Below are 21,456 nucleotides of genomic sequence, written 5' to 3'. Positions count from 1 at the left end.
CCTCATAGAAGGAGTTTGGTAATGTTCCTTCTGTTTCTATTGTGTGGAACAACTTAGAGAGTATTGGTATTAACTCTTCTTTGAAGATCTGGTAGAATTCTGTGATGAAACCATCTGGTCCTGGGCTTTTTTTGGTTGGGAGACTTTTAATGACTGTTTCTATTTCCTTAGGGGTTATTGGACTATTTAAATAGTTTATCTGGTCTTGATTTAACTTAGGTATGTGGTACCTATCCAGAAAGTTATCCATTTCTTTTAGGTTTTCCAGTTTTGTGGAGTAGAGTTTTTTGAAGTATGACCTGATGATTCTCTGGATTTCTTCAATGTCTGTTGTTTTGTCCCCCTTTTCATTTCTGATTTTGTTGATTTGTAACCTCTTTATTAGTAACATATTATTTGTTATGAGTTTTTATCCTAGCAATCACATTATTTAATAAGCTAACAACCCGACCTGTTTCATGTTACATTTCTATAGATTTAACCAAGAATTTCTAGAAAGCAACTTAAAGAACAGAGCCAAATTTTCAGTAATGATCAACAGACAAGAGCATACCTAATATATAGTTCAAAATTATGAATCCTGTTCCTTTAGTTTATCTACCATGAAAATCAAGCATTGATCCAAACATTTATTAGACAATCAAAAGAAGAGAACATCCTCTATACACTGATTGATTAATATCTCTGGAAGTTCAAACAGCATTGACTTAGCATTCCATGTCCTGACCAAAACCGTTCTTCACCAGAAGTTGGGCCCATTTAGACTTCCTCTTTCTCCCATGAGGGACTATTAATAATGAGTTATTCCCACCAATGGGGAGAAACAGAAAACATTTCCCATGAAGGAATCTTTAATATTGGGTTATTCCCATTCTGAGGGAAAAATAAAAATCATTTAAACCAAAGTTAAGCAAACAAACAACAAAATTCTAAGCTCTGGGCTTGTTTACTTGTTCAGCCAGGAGAAGTGAGGCCCACCTGTTGATTCTTTGTAATTCAGATGCCGCAGCTCTGTGGTGGCAGGCAGAAAGAACTCAGAGTTTTAGCTATCCTGAAATTTCTTAGATAGGAAAGAGCCTTGTCTTCCTCTATTTTTATTGGGAAGAGGCTTTTTTTTATATATTTTTATGGGGTCTTTAAATTTTTAGGCGTAGTTTTAATACTTTGCTGCTTTTTACTGGGAACATCCTTTTTTGTTGATTAAAATTTTTACCCTTTTTTATCAGGAAATTTCCTTTTATTTCCTTCCCTCTTCTCTATTGGGAAGATCTTTTTTTTTCATTTATTTTCTTTATCTTTTCTCTATTGAGAAAGGTCTTTTTCCTTTATTTCCTGTCTCAGGATCCATTGTATTTCTATCTTTAAAAATTGTGCAGTTACCACTTTTTGTTTTGACAAGCATTTTAGCAACTGTACATTTTGTTGCTCCTGAGATGGGGAGTTTAAATTCTCCATGACCCCACTGATCCTTGAATCCTCTTACCCTGAGAGCATTTCCCTCCAGTTCTTAAGATGACCAGCTCCTCTGTCCTTCCTCAGGGGATTCTTTTCCTTCTTCAAACCCCATGTTGGGCGTCAAAGGTCACTGAGTGTCACGGCCCAGGTGTGTGGGTTCATGCAGATCCCTGGAATCAAGACTCAGAGGCATCTTAAGAATGAACTTTAGCCTTTCATGGGTGCAGGGGGTCCAACCTCAAATAACTGAAGCATTATACCTTCACCCTGGGTGGTTTTATTTCTCTTCTTTACAGTTCAGCCAGTTAATTTTCATATGCTCAAAACAACCTGAAAGGAGCTTCCAACAATACAATGCCAAGTGCAAATTACTCAATTTGTTAGGTACCTCGGGTTTTCCTGGTTTCCTGAATCAAGTTTTGCATAAGCCTTTGTATCCTTGGGAAACTCTAAGACAAGATTCACATAGGACAAGAGAAACAAAAGGTGTCTGCTAAACAGAAGATGGATTAGGGCTAGGTGCCACTCTCTGGAGCCAGGCCAGGTACAGCTCAGCAGGAATGCTGTCATAGCTCCCTTTGGGAGGGGGGTCAAACAAACCTATCACAGGGGTTGCCTAAGACCATGAGAAAACACAGATATTTATATTATGATTCATAACAGTAGCAAAATTATAGTTATGAAGTAGTAGTGAAAAGAATTTTATAGTCAGGGGGTCACTACAATGTGAAGAATGTATTTAAGGGTGATAGTATTAGAAAGCTTGAGAACCACTGCTTCAAATCAATGTCTCTTGCAGCTCAGGCTTATATCACACTACATGGTTGAGAATTGATTTACAATTTAATGCTGACTCTGCTGCCTAGTCCTGGAAAGACAGCCCTGCAACTGCTCCCAGGCTGGGCCTAGACTGGTATGTGAGAACAAAGGATAAAACAGTGAATGAGTGTCCTCTAATCTCTCTGACTTTTATTGGGAACTTAAAATGAAGAGGGATCTGTGTAAGAATTGAGTTCACTGATGAACAGTAAAGCCGCGTTTATTCACAGCACAGAAAGGGAGGGACAAGAAGGAGTTTTACTTTTCTGCTTTGACAGTAGTTGATACTAGCATTGAGTAGTGAGGTATCCATTTTTTTCATGATGTCATTGCTTTAACAGTTGAGTAATATTGTGTTGTATAAATGTCCCACAGTTTCTTTATACATTCTTTCTTTATAATTCTTCAGTTCAGGGACATCTTGGCTATTTTCCAGTTCCTGGCTATTGTGAATAATGTGAACACAGTTGAGCAAGAAGAGTTCATATGGTATATGCCCAAGAGTGGTATAGCTGGGTCTTGAGGTAGATAGATGCCCAGTTTTCTCAGGAACTATGATATTGGTTTCCATGGTGGCTGTGTTTGCACTCCTACAAACAGTGGAGGCATGTTGTCCTTGCTCCACTTCCTCACCAGCATGAATTGTCACTTGGGTTTTTGACATTAGCCATTCTGACAGGTATAAGATGGAATCTAAAAGTAGTTTTGATTCAGATTTCCCTGGTGGCTAAGGATGCTGAACATTTCTTGAAGTGTTTCTCAGCTATTTGAGATTCCTCTGTTGAGAATTCTCTGCTAAGATTCATACCCCATTTTAATTATTAATTGGTGCCTGCACTCTTGGTGTTCTGTTCAGAAAGTTGTCTCCTGTGCCAGTGCAATCAAAGCCTTCCCCCACTTAGTCTTTTATCAGTTTCAATGTGTCTGGTTTTATGTTGGGGTCATTGACATTTTGTGCAGGGTGATGAATGTGGATCTATTTGAATTCTTCTATATCCAGAAATTCAGATTAACAGGCACCATTTGTTGAAGGTGCTGTCTTTTTTACCATTTTACAATTCTGAATTTCCTTTTCAGAAGTCAGCTGTCCACATGTATTTGGATTTATCTCTGGGTCTTTAATTTGATTCCATTTTCAATGTATCTGTGTTACTGCCAGTGCCAAGCTGTTCTTTTATTGTTCATGGTTGCTTATCTATCCTGTTTTCTGTTGTTCATATCAAATTTCACACTGTCCTTTCAAGGTCTTCAAACAAATGTGTTAGAATTTTGATAGGGATTGTGCTGAATCTTTAGATTGCTGTTGGTCGGATGGCCTTTTTACTGTGTTAATCCTACTGATTCATGAGCATGAGAGATCTTTCCATGTCCTGGCATCTTCAATTTCTTTCTTCAAATACTTAAAGTTTTTAATCACACAGGTATCTCATTTGCTTTGTTAGAGTTACTTGAACATATTTTATTATTTGAGGCTACTGTGAAGGGTGTTTCCCTTATTTATTTCTCATTTTATATAGGAGGGCTACTGATTTTTTTGAGTTCCTCTTGTATTAAGCCACTTTGCTGAAAGTGTTTATCATCTGTACTTTCCTTGTCAAATTTTTAGAGTCACTTATGTATATGATCATATCATCTACAAATAACAATACTTTGACTTCTTCTTTTACAAATTATATTCCACTGATGTCCTTCAGTGTTTTATTGGCCTATCTAGAACTTCAAGTACTATATTGGATAGATATAGAGAGAGTTCACAGCCTTATCTTGTTCCAGATTTTAGTGAAATTCTCTCCATCTCATTTGTTTTTAGCTATAGGCTTGCTGTACTTTTCCTTTATTATGTTTATGTATGTACCTTGTATCCCTAAACTCTTCAAGACTTTTATGATGTATGATCTTGTCAAAGGCTTTTTCAGCATCTAATAGGATGATACTGTGTTTTTTTATAGTTTATTTTTGCATTGGATTACAGTTACTGATTTTTGCATGTTGAACCATCACTGCCTCTCTGGGATGAAGCCTACTTGTTTAGTTTGATCTTTTGATGTGTTCAGGTTACAATATATTTAAAAAATGTGTAGGCTTGGGAAAGAGAAGAAAATGGATAGATTAAATAATGGTAAAGTCCTTACAAGAGAAATAGAGTAATAAAAAATAAAATAAACTACATAAAAATGGGAAATACACAGAGTCTAGATTTTATTTTTTATTGCATTTTCTTTGGATTTTTGACTGTTAATGAGCTAACTGCTAAAAGACATTTGGTTATAAAAGCTGCTAAAATAGATATGTTTCTTTGGGAAAGAGGTTCAGCTTTTATTTCCACAGAAAATGAGATGATATGGATTCATTCCAGGTTTAAGAAAAATCAGGTTTGATTAAGGAAGATCCCCTGAAAATCCTGAATACACACATGGGAAAATAAACCTAAAGTATCTACAAGACATGTGACATGTTTTACCTGCTCAAATATAAAACAAAAAATTATCTTTGGCTTCCTTGTATAAATACAGTTTATATTTATATTAATACAGATATATATGTTACCTTTAAAGGTTTATATATTTTCAGAACAAGGAGACCAGTCTCCAATAAAAATGGATGGCCCAGATGATCCAACATTTCAATACACCTCTGTTACAGTTTGCTCTGAGTTCTGCATACAAAACAGCTACAAGGCTGCTGCTTGAGATGGACCAACCACACAAATACTCCAATCAGGACTTGACTGTATTTCTAAAGTTTCTCAGGGTTCCCATAAGATTACCAGCACACACAATCAGCAGGAAGTGGTCTAGAGAACTATACCCAAATTTCCAAAATATTGTTTATTAATGTTTGTTTTCATTTAAGGGTGGTTGGTTCTAAATTGTTATTGGTCATACTCAATCTCTTTCTAAGGAGAAAGGGGGATATGATATAAAAATGATGTAAAAAGGTTAGATTGTTGAATCTACTTTAATCCAAAAAACTACTGTTAATCTCAAAATATTTTATTGGTATGGATTTTAGTTTATTGATACAAATTAAAGCCATATTTATTATATTCTCTATATATTTCTCTTGTTTAAGGTATTATGTTTATATATCTCAATTAAAATATATAGTTAAAAATTCAGATTAATAGTCATAAATCAGACTTATAGTCATTTTAGTTAGATTTTTCTACATATGCAATGTTATATTTCACATAGGTAATCTTCAGACACTTCAAAGACCTACAGATATGGCATTTATAATGTTTTAATAATTTAGACTTTTCATGACACATCTGCTCCTGGCAGCACCAATATACTCCAAAAAGATAATGGACATTGAAAAAACTCCATATGAGGTTTGTTTTCTTTATGGCAAAAGCTAGCCATGTGGGCAAAGAAATTTCTCTTGCCTCAGTTACTGACAGTTATTGTCCAAACTGGAGCAACAGGATGCAAGAAAATTGACTACCAAACCTTGCCAAGACAACGTAGGATAGTCCTTAAAAATTCTGTGCTTTACAGAAAAGTCTGTCAGATATGCTAAGCCTGTAGGCCAAAGTTGGATGCCTCAGTGTTGCAAAGGAAACTTGAGTGACTCTCTAGGCAGCCAGCTGCTTCTGTCATTTCTTACATTATTTGTAAGTCACTTGCTTGCACTTCCTGCATACTCAGCTATTATAATTTCCTTTTAAGGTCTTTGATGGAGTTGAAGACAAGATAGTTATATTTATAGTTTCATTAATTGAGATAAAGAATAAACTAGACAAAAATTTAGACTCACCAAGCTAGGATAGATAATTAAATGTTTTCTTTGATTTTGTCAAAATACAAATAGAGTAGATATTGTAACTATAATTCTAATTTGGTAACTATTTTGTTATTTGTAATTTTAGTATGTTAAAATTAAAAACCTTCCTCTTTGATTAGACAGAAAAGGAGAAATGCTGTGGGAGGATCCTTCTGTATGTTGTAAATGTTTGTTGCTTTCATTGGTTGATAATAAAAGATGATTTGGCCTAAAGTCAGGTAGAATAAGACTGTGTGGGAAAGCCAGATATAGACACAAGAAAAAGAAAGGACAGAGTCAGGAGACTCTGGCCAGTTGCCCATGAAACAAGATGCCAGAGAACAGATAAGCCACAAGCCACGTAGCAATACATAGATCAAAAGAAATGTGTTAATTAAAATGTAAGAGCTTGCCGGGCGGTGGTGGCGCACGCCTTTAATCCCAGCACTCGGGAGGCAGAGCCAGGCGGATCTCTGTGAGTTCGAGGCCAGCCTGGGCTACCAAGTGAGTCCCAGGAAAGGCGCAAAGCTACACAGAGAAACCCTGTCTCGACAAACCAAAAAAAAAAAAAAAATGTAAGAGCTAGGAAGTAATAAACCTGAGCCATCAGCCAAGCATTTATAATTAATGTAAGCTGCTGTGTGGTAATTTGGGAAGTGACTACTAAATATAATCAGGTAGACAAGACAGAAAGCTCTACCTCCATTTACAATCCATTGAATACCTCAAATTGGAATCCCCAGAGTCTGTCTACCTCTATACTATTGCAATCTCCAGATTGTTAAGGGCAAGTCCAAAAACCCAATTTTCCACTGTCCGCTGTCTCAGATTCAACATATCTGATGTAACAGCATCTGATATAAATTATCTATGATCATTTAAAAACAAGAGCCTGAATTTATGGATATCTGTATAACTGTGGCATCATGAAATGAATCGGGTAGTGTTCCTTCTGTTTCAATTTTGTGGAATAATTTGCAGAGTATTGGTTTCAACTCTTCTTTGAAAGTCTGGTAAAATTTTGTGCTAAAACTATCTGGCCCTTGGTTTGTTTTTTGGTTGGTTGGTTGTTTTTTTTGGTTGGTTTGGTTTGTTTTTTGTTGTTGTTGGGAGACTTGTAATGACTTGTTTTATTTTACTAGGTGCTATATGTTTATTTAAATTGTGTGATGTTGATTGAACTTTGGTAAGTGGTACCTACCAAGAAATTTATCCATTTCTTTTAAAATTTCCAATTTGGTGGAGTATAGGTTTTTAAAGTATTTCCTTGTGATTCTCTGACTTTCCTCATTCTCTGTTGTTATGGGCCCCCTTTCATTTTTTATTTTATTAATTAGGATATTCTCTCTGTGTCTCTTAGGTAGTTTGGATAAGAGTTTGCCTGTCTTGTTGATTTTTCTCAAAGAACTGACTCTTTTTCTTTCATTGATTCCTTTTATTTTTCTTTGTTTCTATTTTGTTAATTATCCCTCAACTTGATAGTTTCTTTCTGTCTCCTCCTATGGGATATATTTACTTCTTTTTGTTCTATGCTTTCATGTGGGCTGTTAAGTTGCTAGTATGAGATCTTTTCATTTTTTTCCTGGTTTTTTTTTTGGGGGGGTGGGGTTGAGAAAGGGTTTCTCTGTATAGTTTTGGTGCCTGTCCTGGATCTCGCTCTGTAGACCAGGCTGGCCTCAAACTCAGAGATCCACCTGGCTCTGCCTCCCAAGTGTTGAGATTAAAGGTGTGCACCACTGCCACCTGGCTTTTTTTCCTTTTTTTATGTAGACAGTCAACTCTATACAGTTTCCTCATATCACTTCTTTCGTTGTGTCCTCTAAATTTGGATATGTTGTATAATTATTTTCATTGAATTCTAGAAACTCTTTAATTTCCTTCTTTATTTCTGTCTTGACCCATTTTCTTCAGTAGAGTCTTGTTCAGTTTCCATGAGTTTTTAAGCTTTCTGGTTTTTTTTTGTTTTGTTTTTTTTTAATATCCAGCTATAATCCATGGTGGTCTGATAGGATGCAAGAACTTATTTCAATTTTCTTGTATCTGTTGACTTGAATTGTGTCCAAGTGTGTCATCATCCTTGGAGAAAATTCCATGTCATACTGAGAAGAAAGTGTATTCTTTTTCTTTGGGTGGAATGTTCTGCAATATCTGTTAGGTTCATTTGCCTTATAAATTCTGTTAGCTCCAATATTTCTCCATTTGGTTTTCATCTGGATAACCTCTCCATTGGTGAAGATGGGGCATTGAAGTCTACCACTATCAAACACTGTGTGAGACTCATTGTGTCATTTAATCTGTACAAGTATTTCTTTTACAAATATGAGTGACCTTGTATTTGGGACATAGATATTAATAATTGAAATGTCATATTGGTGGAGTTTTCCTTTGATGAATAAAGAGTGTTCTTCCCCATCTCTTTTGATTAATTTTTGTTTGAAGTCTATTTTTGTAGATAATAAAATGGCTACAGAAGCCTGCTTCTTAGTTCCAATTGCTTTAAATGTGTTTTGCCCAGCCTTCACCTTTTGGTAATCTCTATCCTTGACGTTGAAGTGTGTTTCTTGTATGCAGAGGAAGGATGGATATTGTTTTTGAATCCATAGTGTTAATTTGTGTCTTCATTGGGGAATTATGGCCATTGATATTGAGAGATATCAGGAATAATGTTTATTAATTCCTGTTATTTTGTTGTTGTTATTAGTGGTGGTGGTGGTATGTGTATGAAGGTATGTTTGTTTGTGTGCATGTTTGCCTTCTTTTGGTTTTACTGATGTGATATTATTTAATTACTGTGTTTTCATGTGTGTAGTTAGCTTACTTGGGTTGGATTATTGTAGCTAGAGTTTTCCTGCCTGGCCCACAGTCAGGACAAATCTCTCTCACCTGCCAGTCCCACAGCAGCTCAGACCACCCAAGTAAACACAGAGACTTACATTGCTTACAAACTGTATTGCCGTGGCAGGCTTCTTGCTAACTGTTCTTACAATTTAAATTAATCCATTTCTATAAATCTATACCTTGCCACGTGGCTCGTGGCTTACCGGCATCTTCACATGCTGTTTGTCATCATGGCAGCTGGCAGTGTCTCTGACTCAGCCTTCCACTTCCCAGCTTTATTCTTCTCCTTGTCCTGCCTATACTTCCTCCTGCTTGACTACTGGCCAATCAGTGCTTTATTTACCAACCAATCAGAGCAACACATTTGCCATACAGATCATCCCACAGCAGATTATTCCTTCTAGTACCTCTGTAGGGCTGGATTTGTATGTAGATACTATTTGCATTTGACTTTATCATGGAATATCTTATTTTCCCCATTCATGGTGATTGAAAATTTTCTGGATATAGTAATCTGGATTGGCAGCTGTGGTTACATGTGTCCAAGCCCTTATGGCTGTTAGAATCTCCATTGAGAAATGAGGTGTAATTCTCACAGGTCTGCTTTTATATGTTACTTAGTCTTTTTCCTTTGCAGCTTTTAATATTCTTTCTTTTTCTGTATGTTTAGTGATTTGATTACTATGTGACAAGGGGACTTTCTTTTCTGGCCCAATCTATTTGATGTTTTGTTTGCTTCTTTGTACCTTCATCAGCACCTCCTTTAAATTAGGAAAAATTTATTATATAATTTTATTGAAAATATTTTCAGGACATTGGAGCTGGGTTTTTTCTCTTTCCTCTATTCCTGTTATTCATAGGTTTGGTCTCTGCATAATGTTCCAGATTTCCTGGTTGTTTTGCATCAGGAAATATTTATATTTAACATTTTCCTTAACTGATGTATCATTTCTTCTATTATATCTCCTGTGCCTGAGATTCTCTACTCCATCTCTCTATTGTATTGGCGAACCTTGCCACTATACTTCCTGTTTGTAGTCCTAAATTTTTCATTTCTGGAATACCCTCAGTTTCTGTTTTCTTTATTGTTTCTATTTCCATTTTCAGGTCTTAAACAGTTTTATTTGAGTCCTTCAACTACTGGTTTTATCTTGGCTTTATTTAAATTGCTTATTGGTTTACTCCAATTGTTTGTGTTTTCCTCACTTTCTTGGAAGAATTTATTGATTCCCTCCAATTGTTTGTGCTTTCATGAATTTATTTAAGGGATTTATTTGTTTTCTTTTTAAGGCCCTCTATCATCTCCATGTAGTTTGTTTTAAGGTCTTTCTCTTGTATTTTAGCTATGTTAGAATACTCAGGGCCTGCTGTGATAGTATAGCTGAGCTCTTTGGGTGACATATTGCCCTGACTGTTATAATGTTCCTATGCTCAGCATCTGGGTTTGGGGTGACGCTAGTTCTAGGTGCTTGTTTCTGACTTTAACTTGGTTGGATGGGAGTTTTGTTTTCTGGTTTCTTTTTGTTCTCTGGGGTTTCAGAGTATGTGTTGACTGAGTGTTGCCTTTTTTCATGGCCTTCTTGGCTGGTGTATTCAAGGGCAAATGCTTGATGGTGTTGAAAACTGGGGGAAGAGGAAGGTGGGAGAGATGATCTTTAGGGATCCTCAGGAGGCATGGAGAGGAAAGAGAGGAAGCTGCCTCTGGTGTTCTACTCCAGTGATAGGGGCAACTTTTAAAATCAGGTCTGGGGTAAGAGACAATGTGGTAGATCTGCAGACATCCTAACTAGTCTTCTGGAAGGTGTGGCAAGTAATTGTGCAGGGAGCGTCTACCCCAGTTGGGAGATAGGATTCAGATAGGAGGTGAGTAGGGAAGAGTAGGTGGGGATGGTCTTTGGAATCTACTGGAGACATGGAAAGGGAGAAGAGAAACTGCAGCTGGAGTTCTCTTTCAGCCCTAGGGGCTATTTAGACTACCGTGGAAAAAAATCAATAAGTGGATCATAAATAAATGAAAAGTCTATGGGTTGTAGAGAAAAACAACATTATGTATTTTCAGATGGCAGTCAAATGCTGAACAGAGGCAGGAGTTTTCAGGGAGATTATCACCATTAAAAAGAAGGCCCTTACTCTACATTGGAAGCCTAGCAAGGTGCCCTAAGTGTAAGAATCCATCCTTCTATGCCTCAGTTAATGGAGGGATTAGGCAAAGTGATTTCCAGTCCCAGGAAGCAACTTCATACAAAGCCTGCTGCAATTCTGGTCCAAGCATGACAGGGGTCATTCACATCTTAGAAGCCAAATTTGGGGGAATCATTGATGTTGAACTGGTTCTGGAAACCAGAATGATGCAAAATTTAAAATCATTCATTCCTTAGTCTATGTTTTCAGTCCAGCACTGTTGTAGGCATCTGTGTTTGGTATGGTAAGCGCTCCAGTGAGGAGACTGTGAGAGTTTATTGCATGATGCTATGAGGATGAAGCCTGGGTTGTATTTTGAGAACATAAGATGCTGAGATACTTAAGCTATGAGACATCTTCCATGGAAAGCTGCATATATGGAGTAGAAGTAACCAAAGAGAAAGATGTATGGGAAATTGTGGGGAGAGAGCCATCTAAGCCCTTTGAAAATGAAGCTCCATGTGTCTGACACATGACTACTAGATTTGATGGTTACCCTGCTGGGTTTCAGTCTTCCCTTTGTCCAACCTTTCTTCACTATGTCTCAATTCCTCTCCTTTGGAATGGGAATGGGTTTTCTGTGCTGTTTGTATGTTGGAAAGATTTAACTTGTTTTCTGATTTTATAAGATGACACAGTGAAGAATTTGTCTTGAGTGTCAAAAGATACTTTGGACATTTGGACAGTGTAGGGGGCTCTTGCAGACTATGAGGATCATTGAGGTGACTAAGTACATTTTCTACATGGATGATCATGAGCCTATAGTAACCTGGGTCAGAATGTAGTCAACTGAATGAAAAGTTCCCAGATAGGATGAGGTATTTGAACATTTGTCTCTCCTTGGCATCTTATTTGGGGTGCTTGTGGAACCTTTAGTAGGAGGAATCTCTCTGGAAGAAATTTCTCACTGGGGGGTGTGATATGTGTCTCTATAGCCTTAACCCATTTCCTTTTCTATGTTTCTACTATGTTGTAGTTGAAACAAATCAGCCAGCTTCCTTCTTGTGCTGTCTTGACTTCACCACCATTATAGATGGTATCACTAAATCACATAAGATACAATTGAAGGAATTGGTATCCAATGCTAAGCCATTTTGTTAGCCTGATTTTTTAAAATTTTGTCTTTTTATTTTTGTTTCTAACAAGATAATCTTTGGCTGAGTAATCCTGTCCTAAAAGTGGCTCTGTAGACCAGGCTGGCCTTGAACTCAGAGATTAACCTGACTCCTTATCCCACATACTGAGATTAAAGGTTGACCCACATTCCAGGTTTTTTCATATCTATTATTGGGTGATGGGCCTAGAGTGTATGTTTTAGTACATGTCAAGCATATGCTGTTTTACTGAGCTTTACCCCCAGCTTGAATTTTGAAATTAGGATATCATTCTCTTTCCCAGGATGCAGTATTCATCATATTAATACTGCCTGGGCCTTTTGAGTCATTAGATTACATGTGTGTGACATTGTTCCTGCTTGTTGTGTTTGTTTTGATTTTTTTATGAATATGATTCTTTTGCCCTGTATACATGGATATCCATCACATATATGCCTGGTCCTCACAGTAGTCAAAAGATGGTCTTAGAACCCATGAACTTGGTATATGAACAGTTGTGGGGTTCCCCCATGTAAGTACTGGCAATTGAGACCATCTATATACAAGACCATCAAGAGCTCTTAACTTCTCTGCCATCTCTCCTGCCCTGTGTTGATTATTTATGATCAACATTGATATTGCTAATGTTATCATCTGACTATGTGTAACTGTTTAAATGCACAGTTCCCTTTAGTAAGATTTATTAAAGTACAATTTAAACTGGAGCAATTCAGGTTTCTGGAAGATGAATACAGAACTGAAGTTAATGCCTGAGTTCATCCTATCTTTTTTGTTTGTTTGATTGATGTTTGCAGTGCAGACAGGTTCTTAATATTTGCTTCTTACTGTCCTGAACTGAATGCATAGACTAGGCTAGCTTTCAACTCAGAAGCACATATTCCTGCTTTTGCCTTCTGAGTGCTGGGATTAAATGCATGAGCCAATACACCCAGCTTACTCATCTTTTTTGTAGTTAGTAATTGTTCATACAATTTCTCTGATGTGTGCTCAGTACTGTTGATATGTTTGCTTGTCTCTATGTTTGCTAATAGGCATTTCTTTTGCAAGATGTTAGCCCATTAAAAGCATTCAGAAATAATAGAAGTAAACCTCCTATTTCAGTTCCTTCTAAAGTAACTTGATGATTATATTGTACTCTCTGGGTTATAGAATAAATGTAGAAAGCACCAGATTTATGTGACTATTTTCAAAGAAGCACACATTTACAATGTTGTGAGTATCATGCTTTTTGTTTTAGACTCATGTATGGCATATTTTAGGACGCAGTGACGTATAATGATGTGCATGTCGACTTCACTCAGGAGGAGTGGGCATTGCTGGATCCTTCACAGAAGAGTCTCTACAACAATGTGATGCTGGAGACCTATCTGAACCTCAGTGCTATAGGTAATACTGTAAAAATTTCCTTCACATTTTAAAATAAGGGGACAACTATTTTTTGGCTATTGATGCTCTTCTGTTATTCCTATTGAGAAAGAGAAAGAATGAGGTGAATAAGTTAGGCATGGTTCTAAGGATCATTGAAGATAGTAACTGAAATTTTGAACAGTTTCCAGTAATATTTCATACATTTCCTCATACTATATTTTAGGCTACAATTGGGAAGATCATAAAGTTGAAGAGCATTGTCAAAGTTCTCAAAGACATGGAAGGTAATTTTCATGTGCAAGCTGATACAAATGTGCCTCTGGATGTATTTTAATGTATCTGGAAGTTTTAAAGAAATACAGCAGTATAAATGATCACAGATTAAAGTGAATTCATGATCATTAAATACTCACAACCCATATACCTCAAAGGCAGGTAAGTGAATTGTGTTTGAAAGTCATTCTTTTTAGAAGGAAGACAAGGAGTCAATGCCTTAAGAGATATCAGCATTTGAATCATAGCTCCATCAGAGCTATGCTGTAGAACTGCCAATCCATCTAGTTTCATACCACTCATATTACAAAAGGTATACACATTGAGTATGTGATAAGTGTATGTCCAAAACCTTCTAATAAGCAAATAGTCCATAGTAAATCTAGTGTTACTCATATAGTTGTTCTGTCTCTGCTAAGTTTAGTGAGATAGGTAGTTAGAATCAAGAGTTAAGGCGAGGTTGTTGTGGAGAAACCTATACCACATATCTGTGAGAAACAAAAAGTTAAGCTGTGTGGAGGCAATGTAGAAACCTTTTATTTGTTATTCTTCCTTTACTACGTATATCATATGTCACTCTGGATACAAGCCATATGAACATAGGGATATGGAAAGAAGCAATGTATCCCTCTCCATCTGAGACCAATTAGAAGATATGTAGTAGCCCCATGTTGAGTAGACTTCTTGAATGTGATTCAAATTTAAAAGTAATTAGTTTTCCAATTTCATTGGGGATATGTCAACAAACACACTGAAGAAAAGCACTGGGAATGTGTAAATACTTCTATTTGTCCCTGTTCACTTTGCAAATGTAGTAGGATTCACAGTATAGAAAAATCTGTCAATGGAAATCAGGGGGTAAAATTCTGAATTCTTCCAGTTCTCTACAAATATATTAAAAGTCTCATAGAGAATAAAAAGCCATAAGTGTGAGCCATGTAATCAAGGCTCATATCATCACAGTCATCTTCAAAAAAGCAAAATAATCCTTAATTTTTTGGGGGAAAACATGAGTGTAAGTAAAGTGATAAAACCTTAAGGTCTGACTCCTTTTTACATTTTCACCAAATTTTAAAATTAATTCATACAGAAATAAAAGTTTAACAGTGTAATGAATGTGGTAAAGCTTTCACATTTGCAAATTATTCTTGCAGGCATGAAAGAAGTTATATAGGAGACCAATCTTCTGAATGGACTCTATGTGTTAATGCATTTGCATATCAGAGTCATCTTCAAAGGTTTGAAAGAATTCATACTGAAAAGAAACTCTGTGAAGGTGTTCATTATAGTGAAGACTTTGCATGTCATAGTAGTCTCCAAATACATCAAGGAATGCATACTAGAGGGAAACCATATGAATGTAAGCAATGTGGTAAAGCCTTTGATCGTCCCAGTCATCTTCAAATGCATGAAAGAACACATACTGGAGAGAAACCCTATGAATGTAATCAGTGTGGTAAAGCCTTTACACAACATAGTCATCTTCGAATGCATGAAAGAACACATACTGGAGAGAAACCCTATGAATGTGATCAATGTGGTAAAGCCTTTGCTTGTCACAGTTCCCTTCAATTGCATAAAAGAGGACATACTGGTGAGAAACCCTATGAATGTAATCATTGTGGTAAAGCCTTTCCTCGTCTTGGTGATCTTAAATTGCATAAAAGAATACATACTGGAGAGAGACCCTATGAATGTAATCAATGTGGTAAAGCCTTTGTGCAATACAGTCATCTTCGAATGCATGAAAGAACACATACTGGAGAGAAACCCTATGAATGTAATCAGTGTGGTAAAGCCTTTCCCCGTTACAGTCATCTTCAAAGACATGAAAGAATGCATACTGGAGAGAAGCCCTATGAATGTAATCAATGTGGTAAAGCCTTTGTTTGTCTTGGTGATCTTCAATTGCATAAAAGAACACATACTGGAGAGAAACCCTATAAATGTAATCAATGTGGTAAAGCCTTTGCACAACACAGTCATCTTCAAAGGCATAAAAGAATACATACTGGAGAGAAACCCTATAAATGTAATCAGTGTGGTAAAGCCTTTTCATGTCATAGTGATCTTCAAAGACATGAAAGAACACATACTGGAGAGAAGCCCTATGAATGTAATCAATGTGGTAAAGCCTTTCCTCGTCTTAGTAATCTTCAATTGCATAAAATAACACATACTGGAGAGAAACCCTATAAATGTTATCAATGTGGTAAAACCTTTGCCCATCATAGTTATCGTCAAAAACATGAAAGAAGACATACTGGAGAGAAACCCTATGAATGCAATCAGTGTGGTAAAGCATTTGTCCGTCACAACGATCTTCAAAGACATGGAAGAATGCATACTGGAGAGAAGCCCTATGAATGTAATCAATATGGTAAAGTCTTTGCTTGTCTTGGTGATCTTCAGTTGCATAAAAGAATACATACTAGAGAGAAACCCTATGAATGTAATCAGTGTGGTAAAACCTTTGCCCATCACAGTTATCGTCAAAGACATGAAAGAACACATACTGGAGAGAAACCCTATGAATGCAATCAGTGTGGTAAAGCCTTTGTCTGTCATAGTCATCTTCAAAGACATGGAAAAATGCATACTGGAGAGAAGCCCTATGAATGTAATCAATGTGGTAAAAACTTTACCCTTCATAGTGATCTTCAAAGACATGAAAGAATACATACTGGAGAGAAACCCTATGAATGTAATCAGTGTAGTAAAGCCTTTGTCCGTTACAGTGATCTTCAAAGACACGAAAGAACACATACTGGAGAGAAGCCCTATGAATGTAATCAATGTGGTAAAGCCTTTCCTCGCCTTAGTAGTCTTCAATTGCATAAAAGAACACATACTGGAGAGAAACCATATGAATGTAATCAGTGTGGTAAAGCCTATTCACAACACAGTCATCTTAAAATACATAAAAAAACACATGCTGGAGAGGAACCCTATAAGAGTAATACTATTAGTGTGGAATTGGTTTGTTAAAGCCTGTGAATATAACATTAGGCTTTGAGGATTATAGTGTCCCTCTGTATTTGGTTTTTAGATTTCATACTTCTCTGCAATTACATGAGATAATGAATCCAGGTGTAATATTGCCTTTTCTATTGCTGTGATATAACATAATATCAATGTGAACTTATGAAAGTGTTTAATTTGGCCCGTGGTTCCAGAGCAATACAGGATCACCATGAAAGTGGCATAGAAACAAGTGTCTGACATTAGGTCTACATGTTTGCTTTCTGTTACATGAACCAATTCATGATGGAGAAAAACTCTGTAAGCCTTCAGATGCCTCAATACCTATGATACAGAAATTATAAGAGATAAACATTCATGAGTGAATATTAGCTTAAATATTTGTTTTAATTTCAATGTCAGTGTCTTTGTGTGGGTAGGTACATGTGCGTTCTGGTTCTCATAAAGATTAGACCCTTGGAGCTTTTTATTGCAGGAATTACTGGAAGTTGTTATAAACCTGACCTTAGTCCTGGGAATGGACTTGTATTAAGGGCTTGTCCATGTCTCTAGCCCTGTAAATATTCTAAAACTTTTTTATATCATCTTGATATCAGAAAACAGGGAGGAACTCATACAAAAGAAAAACCCTGTGTACATAAATAATTTGGTAAAAACTTTAGACATCACAATTGTCTTCAGGTTCAAGAAAAGAAACTTTTTCATCATAGCCTTGAAATAAGTAAATTATTAACAAAGTTCACTAAAGACATTGTGGTTTCTATTTTGCAACATTTGAGGTAGATATTATATTGTACTCTGTGTAGCAAATTCATTTATTGAAGTTTATTTTGTGGTCCTTATATTCCTTCTGTGGCTTTTGTTCATCTTCTATTGTGCTTTCAGTTAGTGAGAGATATTTTTCTGCTACAGTGTATAAAATGGGATGGCCATCATCTAAGTGGTACATCTTTATTTAAATATTAGGCAGTATGTGATCATATTTTCAAGCAAGTGGGTCTGTGAAAGGGTGATGGGTTTCTATTCCTGGTTTTATTTTTTCTCAAATTCCCTTGAAATGTTTTTTGTTATCCAGCCCCACTTGGATGGTAGTAATTAGTCAAAGATAAAATTGAAATCATGATCCTCATGTGTGAATCTCCAGAGTACAAGTGTAAGGGTAGATAATGTACTCCCAATGTTTGCTGTTTTGTCAACACATTAAGAATGTTAATGTTAAAATGATTAAAAATAGACCAGAATATAAGAAACATTGAATGTCTCATGTGTATCCAAAGTAACATTTTCATCTATGTGGAAGTGATGTAATAAAGTAGGATAATCAGCAATCAACTGTATATTTCCACAATATAACTTGATGTACTATGGATATGTATATATTATTTGAAGTTCCATACATCTTCATGTCCTCATCAGTTATCCATTTGGCATAATATATTGAAGTATTGCCTCCTAAGGAAATTATCCAGAGATGCCAGGTAATGTAATGGCCATGAGATTTAGTTTTTGCAAAATTCTGTTGTATGTTTGTGTAACTATGGGAATTTTTAGGCCATGACAGATGTGTGGAGAAAAGAAGACAACTTTGTGGTTTTGCTCAACTTCATATGGCGATCAAGATGAGATTATAGTCTTGCACACGACAGACATTTCCAACAGAGCTGTCTCATTGATGCTCAAATAAACACAGAGACTTATATTGGTTACAAACTGTATGGCCATGGCAGGCTTCTTGCTAACTGTTCTTACAGCTTAAATTAATCCATTTCCATTAATCTATACCTTGCCATGTGGCTCATGGCTTTCCAGCATCTTCACATGCTGTTTGTCATCGTGGCGGCTGGCAGTGTCTCTCAGCCTTCCACTTCCCAGCTTTATTCTCCTCCTTGTCCCACCTATACTTCCTGCCTGGCCACTGGCCAATCAGTGATTTATTTTTTGACCAATCAGCATCACACTTGACATATAGACCATCCCACAGCAGTCCTCTGCCCTGGAAGTCCCGGTATATATAGGGAGGGTCCGAGCTAAATTGTGTAAATCTATTACTTAATGCCCACCTCTCCTAGGTGGTGTCTCCTTGTGGAATTTACCTTAAGTCAGGAGACTTGCCTGTGGGCTATCATTGTTAGTCCTTGAAAGTTGGATGCCCCCCTGGGCGGTGTTTCCTGTAGTTCTTGAAAGTGGCTAAGGGAGATAATCTGATTCCAGAGAAAGCCTTTCCTGAGGCTGTTCTCCAAATACCTTGAATGTTTATGTCCAGAGAGTTAGCACTTCTTAGGGAAAAGTCAATTCGGAAAACTATGAAGGCACACATGATTTTCATAACAGAATATAGCTGATATACAACAAGCCAAGTAACACCAAAAACTCCTTGGGATTTGGCTTCCACTGGAGGAATTCCCTGATTCCTCCAGGTAGTGACTTTGCCATAATCAGCTGAGTTCTTATGATATATTCCTGCGGCCTGCAGCCAGGGTGGAGCAAAAGACCCCCCCCCCACTACAGCCAATTGCAGACATTCTCAGACACCTGCACTGAAGCCCATAGTCCTAATCATCCTCTATGCGGACCTGGTGGATAAAGCCACAAGGAACCTGAAAATGAGCTCCCACATCCCTCTCAGTTTTCCATCCTCAAGTTCTTATACCTCAGTCCTCTCAAGTCTCTGAGGTGTTCAGTTATAATTGCAAGCAATAGTGATCTGAGATAACAGAGTAAGGTCATCAGGCTTGAATTCTTACAGGGTCATAAAAGCAGGTTAGAATTTTCCTCAGGCAGTGACCATCAGGCTGTTTTTTACAACCCAAAATGGGAGTGGTAAAAGAGGAGGTCAACTGAGCTAATGACTAGTTAGTATATTAAAAAGGGGATCTATGTGCTCAATCTACATTCCTAGAACTGGTTAGGTAAGTTAGGGATCTATTTGTATGGTTGTATAAGAAAGGAGGGTCTCACCCTAAATTGTACAAGAAACAAAGCTATCCTGACCTAGGAGACAGGTGTTGTTTCATTTGGCCTTGGATGCTTGATAGGTACTTTAGGTAAATATGCTGTTAGTTTTTGGGAGCACACAAGAAAATCATTTTAGAAACCAGCTAATATATATATATATATACAAAAGCCAAAATATCACCAAGACTTTTTTTTTGGCAAGGGGAGGTTGGTTTTTCAAGACAGGGTTTCTCTGTAGCTTTGTGCCTTTCCTGGAACTCATGCTGTAGACCAGGCTGGCCTTGAACTCACAAAGATCTGCCTGCCTCTGCCTCATGAGTGCTAGTATTAAAGGCATGCACCACCACTGCCCAGCTTTACCAAGACTTCTTAAGCCATGGCTTGACCTTCAGAAAAATCCTTGACTTTTCCAAGTAGTAGCTTTTGTGATAGTAGCTGAATTCCATTATGTTCTCCTGTGGCCAGCAGCAGCACATCATGGCAAAGGTATGTACACACAAACAGTTCAAACACTTTTACATGGATGTAAGTAACAAAGCAAAACAAAATTACCTAGTTACTGAGAACAAATGAAAAAGGTTTTCAGTTTTAATTATTAATTATAGAATTTCAAGAAGTATTACTGTTCATCAAAAACTGATGGTTCTTTTTAAAATCTTATTTAATCGTTAAATTCTCTGATCCAAAGATAGGTCATTTTAAAAACATTCCTCAGTTGATCTTAGAGTTGGATGCCTGTAATCCCAGCATTTGGGAGATAGTCTTCTTCCCTGATGCCTGCACAACCTTCATTTAGGAGCCCAGAATTGTGGTGACTCTAGATGACATCCAGGTTCTCAGGAAATCCTGAGACTTATACAGAAGTCACTCCAAGGGTAGGGCACTCAGGAAATTACAAAGAGCTATGGAGTATGAAGAAATTTTTAGGGAGGAAGCTTTGGGTGTAAGAACCAAAAGATCAAATGTTCAGAGTGCAATGCTTGAGGAGTACCTGGGGACAAGCTGACTCCTACTGTGCTCTCTATATCCACTCATCTCTGGTGGATTAGCCATGGCTAGGTCTTACACTCTTTCCTTTTTTGGCAACTATGTACCTATCAATGACAGTACCCTGTGGCCCCCACATTTTGGCCCCCATTTGGACTTTAAGACTCCTCAGTTCCTAAACTGGTATTCCTGTAACATGCCTGCATGGTAAAAATAAGGATAGTCTACATAGAGATTTATATCATTTCCTTTGCTAACACCTAGCAAAATAGTACAACCCATGCTAACACCTAGCAAAATAGTACAACCCATGATATTCCAATTTCACTGGGAATCTTGTGGTGGAAAAAGACTTAAGTTTTCAGGATGAGAATGTCTCTACTGAAGAAACATTTACTCCTTATATGACCACATATCAAGAGAGACACAAGTTGAAAATTGGGGAGGGTTTTAGACATGGGAAAAATTAATTATATAGCTTTATTAGATTACTTATTTTTGCTTATCTTTTGCCTTCTATCTAAACCTCTTAGGACCCCAAGGATTACTTACCTTATAATTCCATCACTGTTCCAAATTACTAAAACTGAATAAATATCATGTTTTCAGTGTTCATTAATAATGTGCTTTCTTTTTCTTTCCAAATCTTCTTTCTTTCTCTCTTCCTTTCTATCTTCCCTTTTTGGAATAGTCTTATTATGAATCCCTGCTTGACCTA

The 21,456-nt window shown here is 36.9% G+C and overlaps 1 pseudogene; it reads left to right on the top strand.

Moving 5' to 3' along the window:
• Positions 1-18,443, top strand: part of LOC128115871 (zinc finger protein 120-like) — an 81,083-nt pseudogene extending 62,640 nt beyond the window's left edge.
• The last annotated feature ends 3,013 nt before the right edge of the window (positions 18,444-21,456 follow it).

Source organism: Peromyscus californicus, unplaced genomic scaffold, assembly GCF_007827085.1.
Source record: "Peromyscus californicus insignis strain IS unplaced genomic scaffold, ASM782708v3 Scaffold_1__1_contigs__length_55948999, whole genome shotgun sequence".
NCBI classification, from domain to species: Eukaryota; Metazoa; Chordata; class Mammalia; order Rodentia; family Cricetidae; genus Peromyscus; species Peromyscus californicus.
Note: the sequence above shows the minus strand (reverse complement) of the source record. Positions and strands in the feature narration are given on the sequence as shown.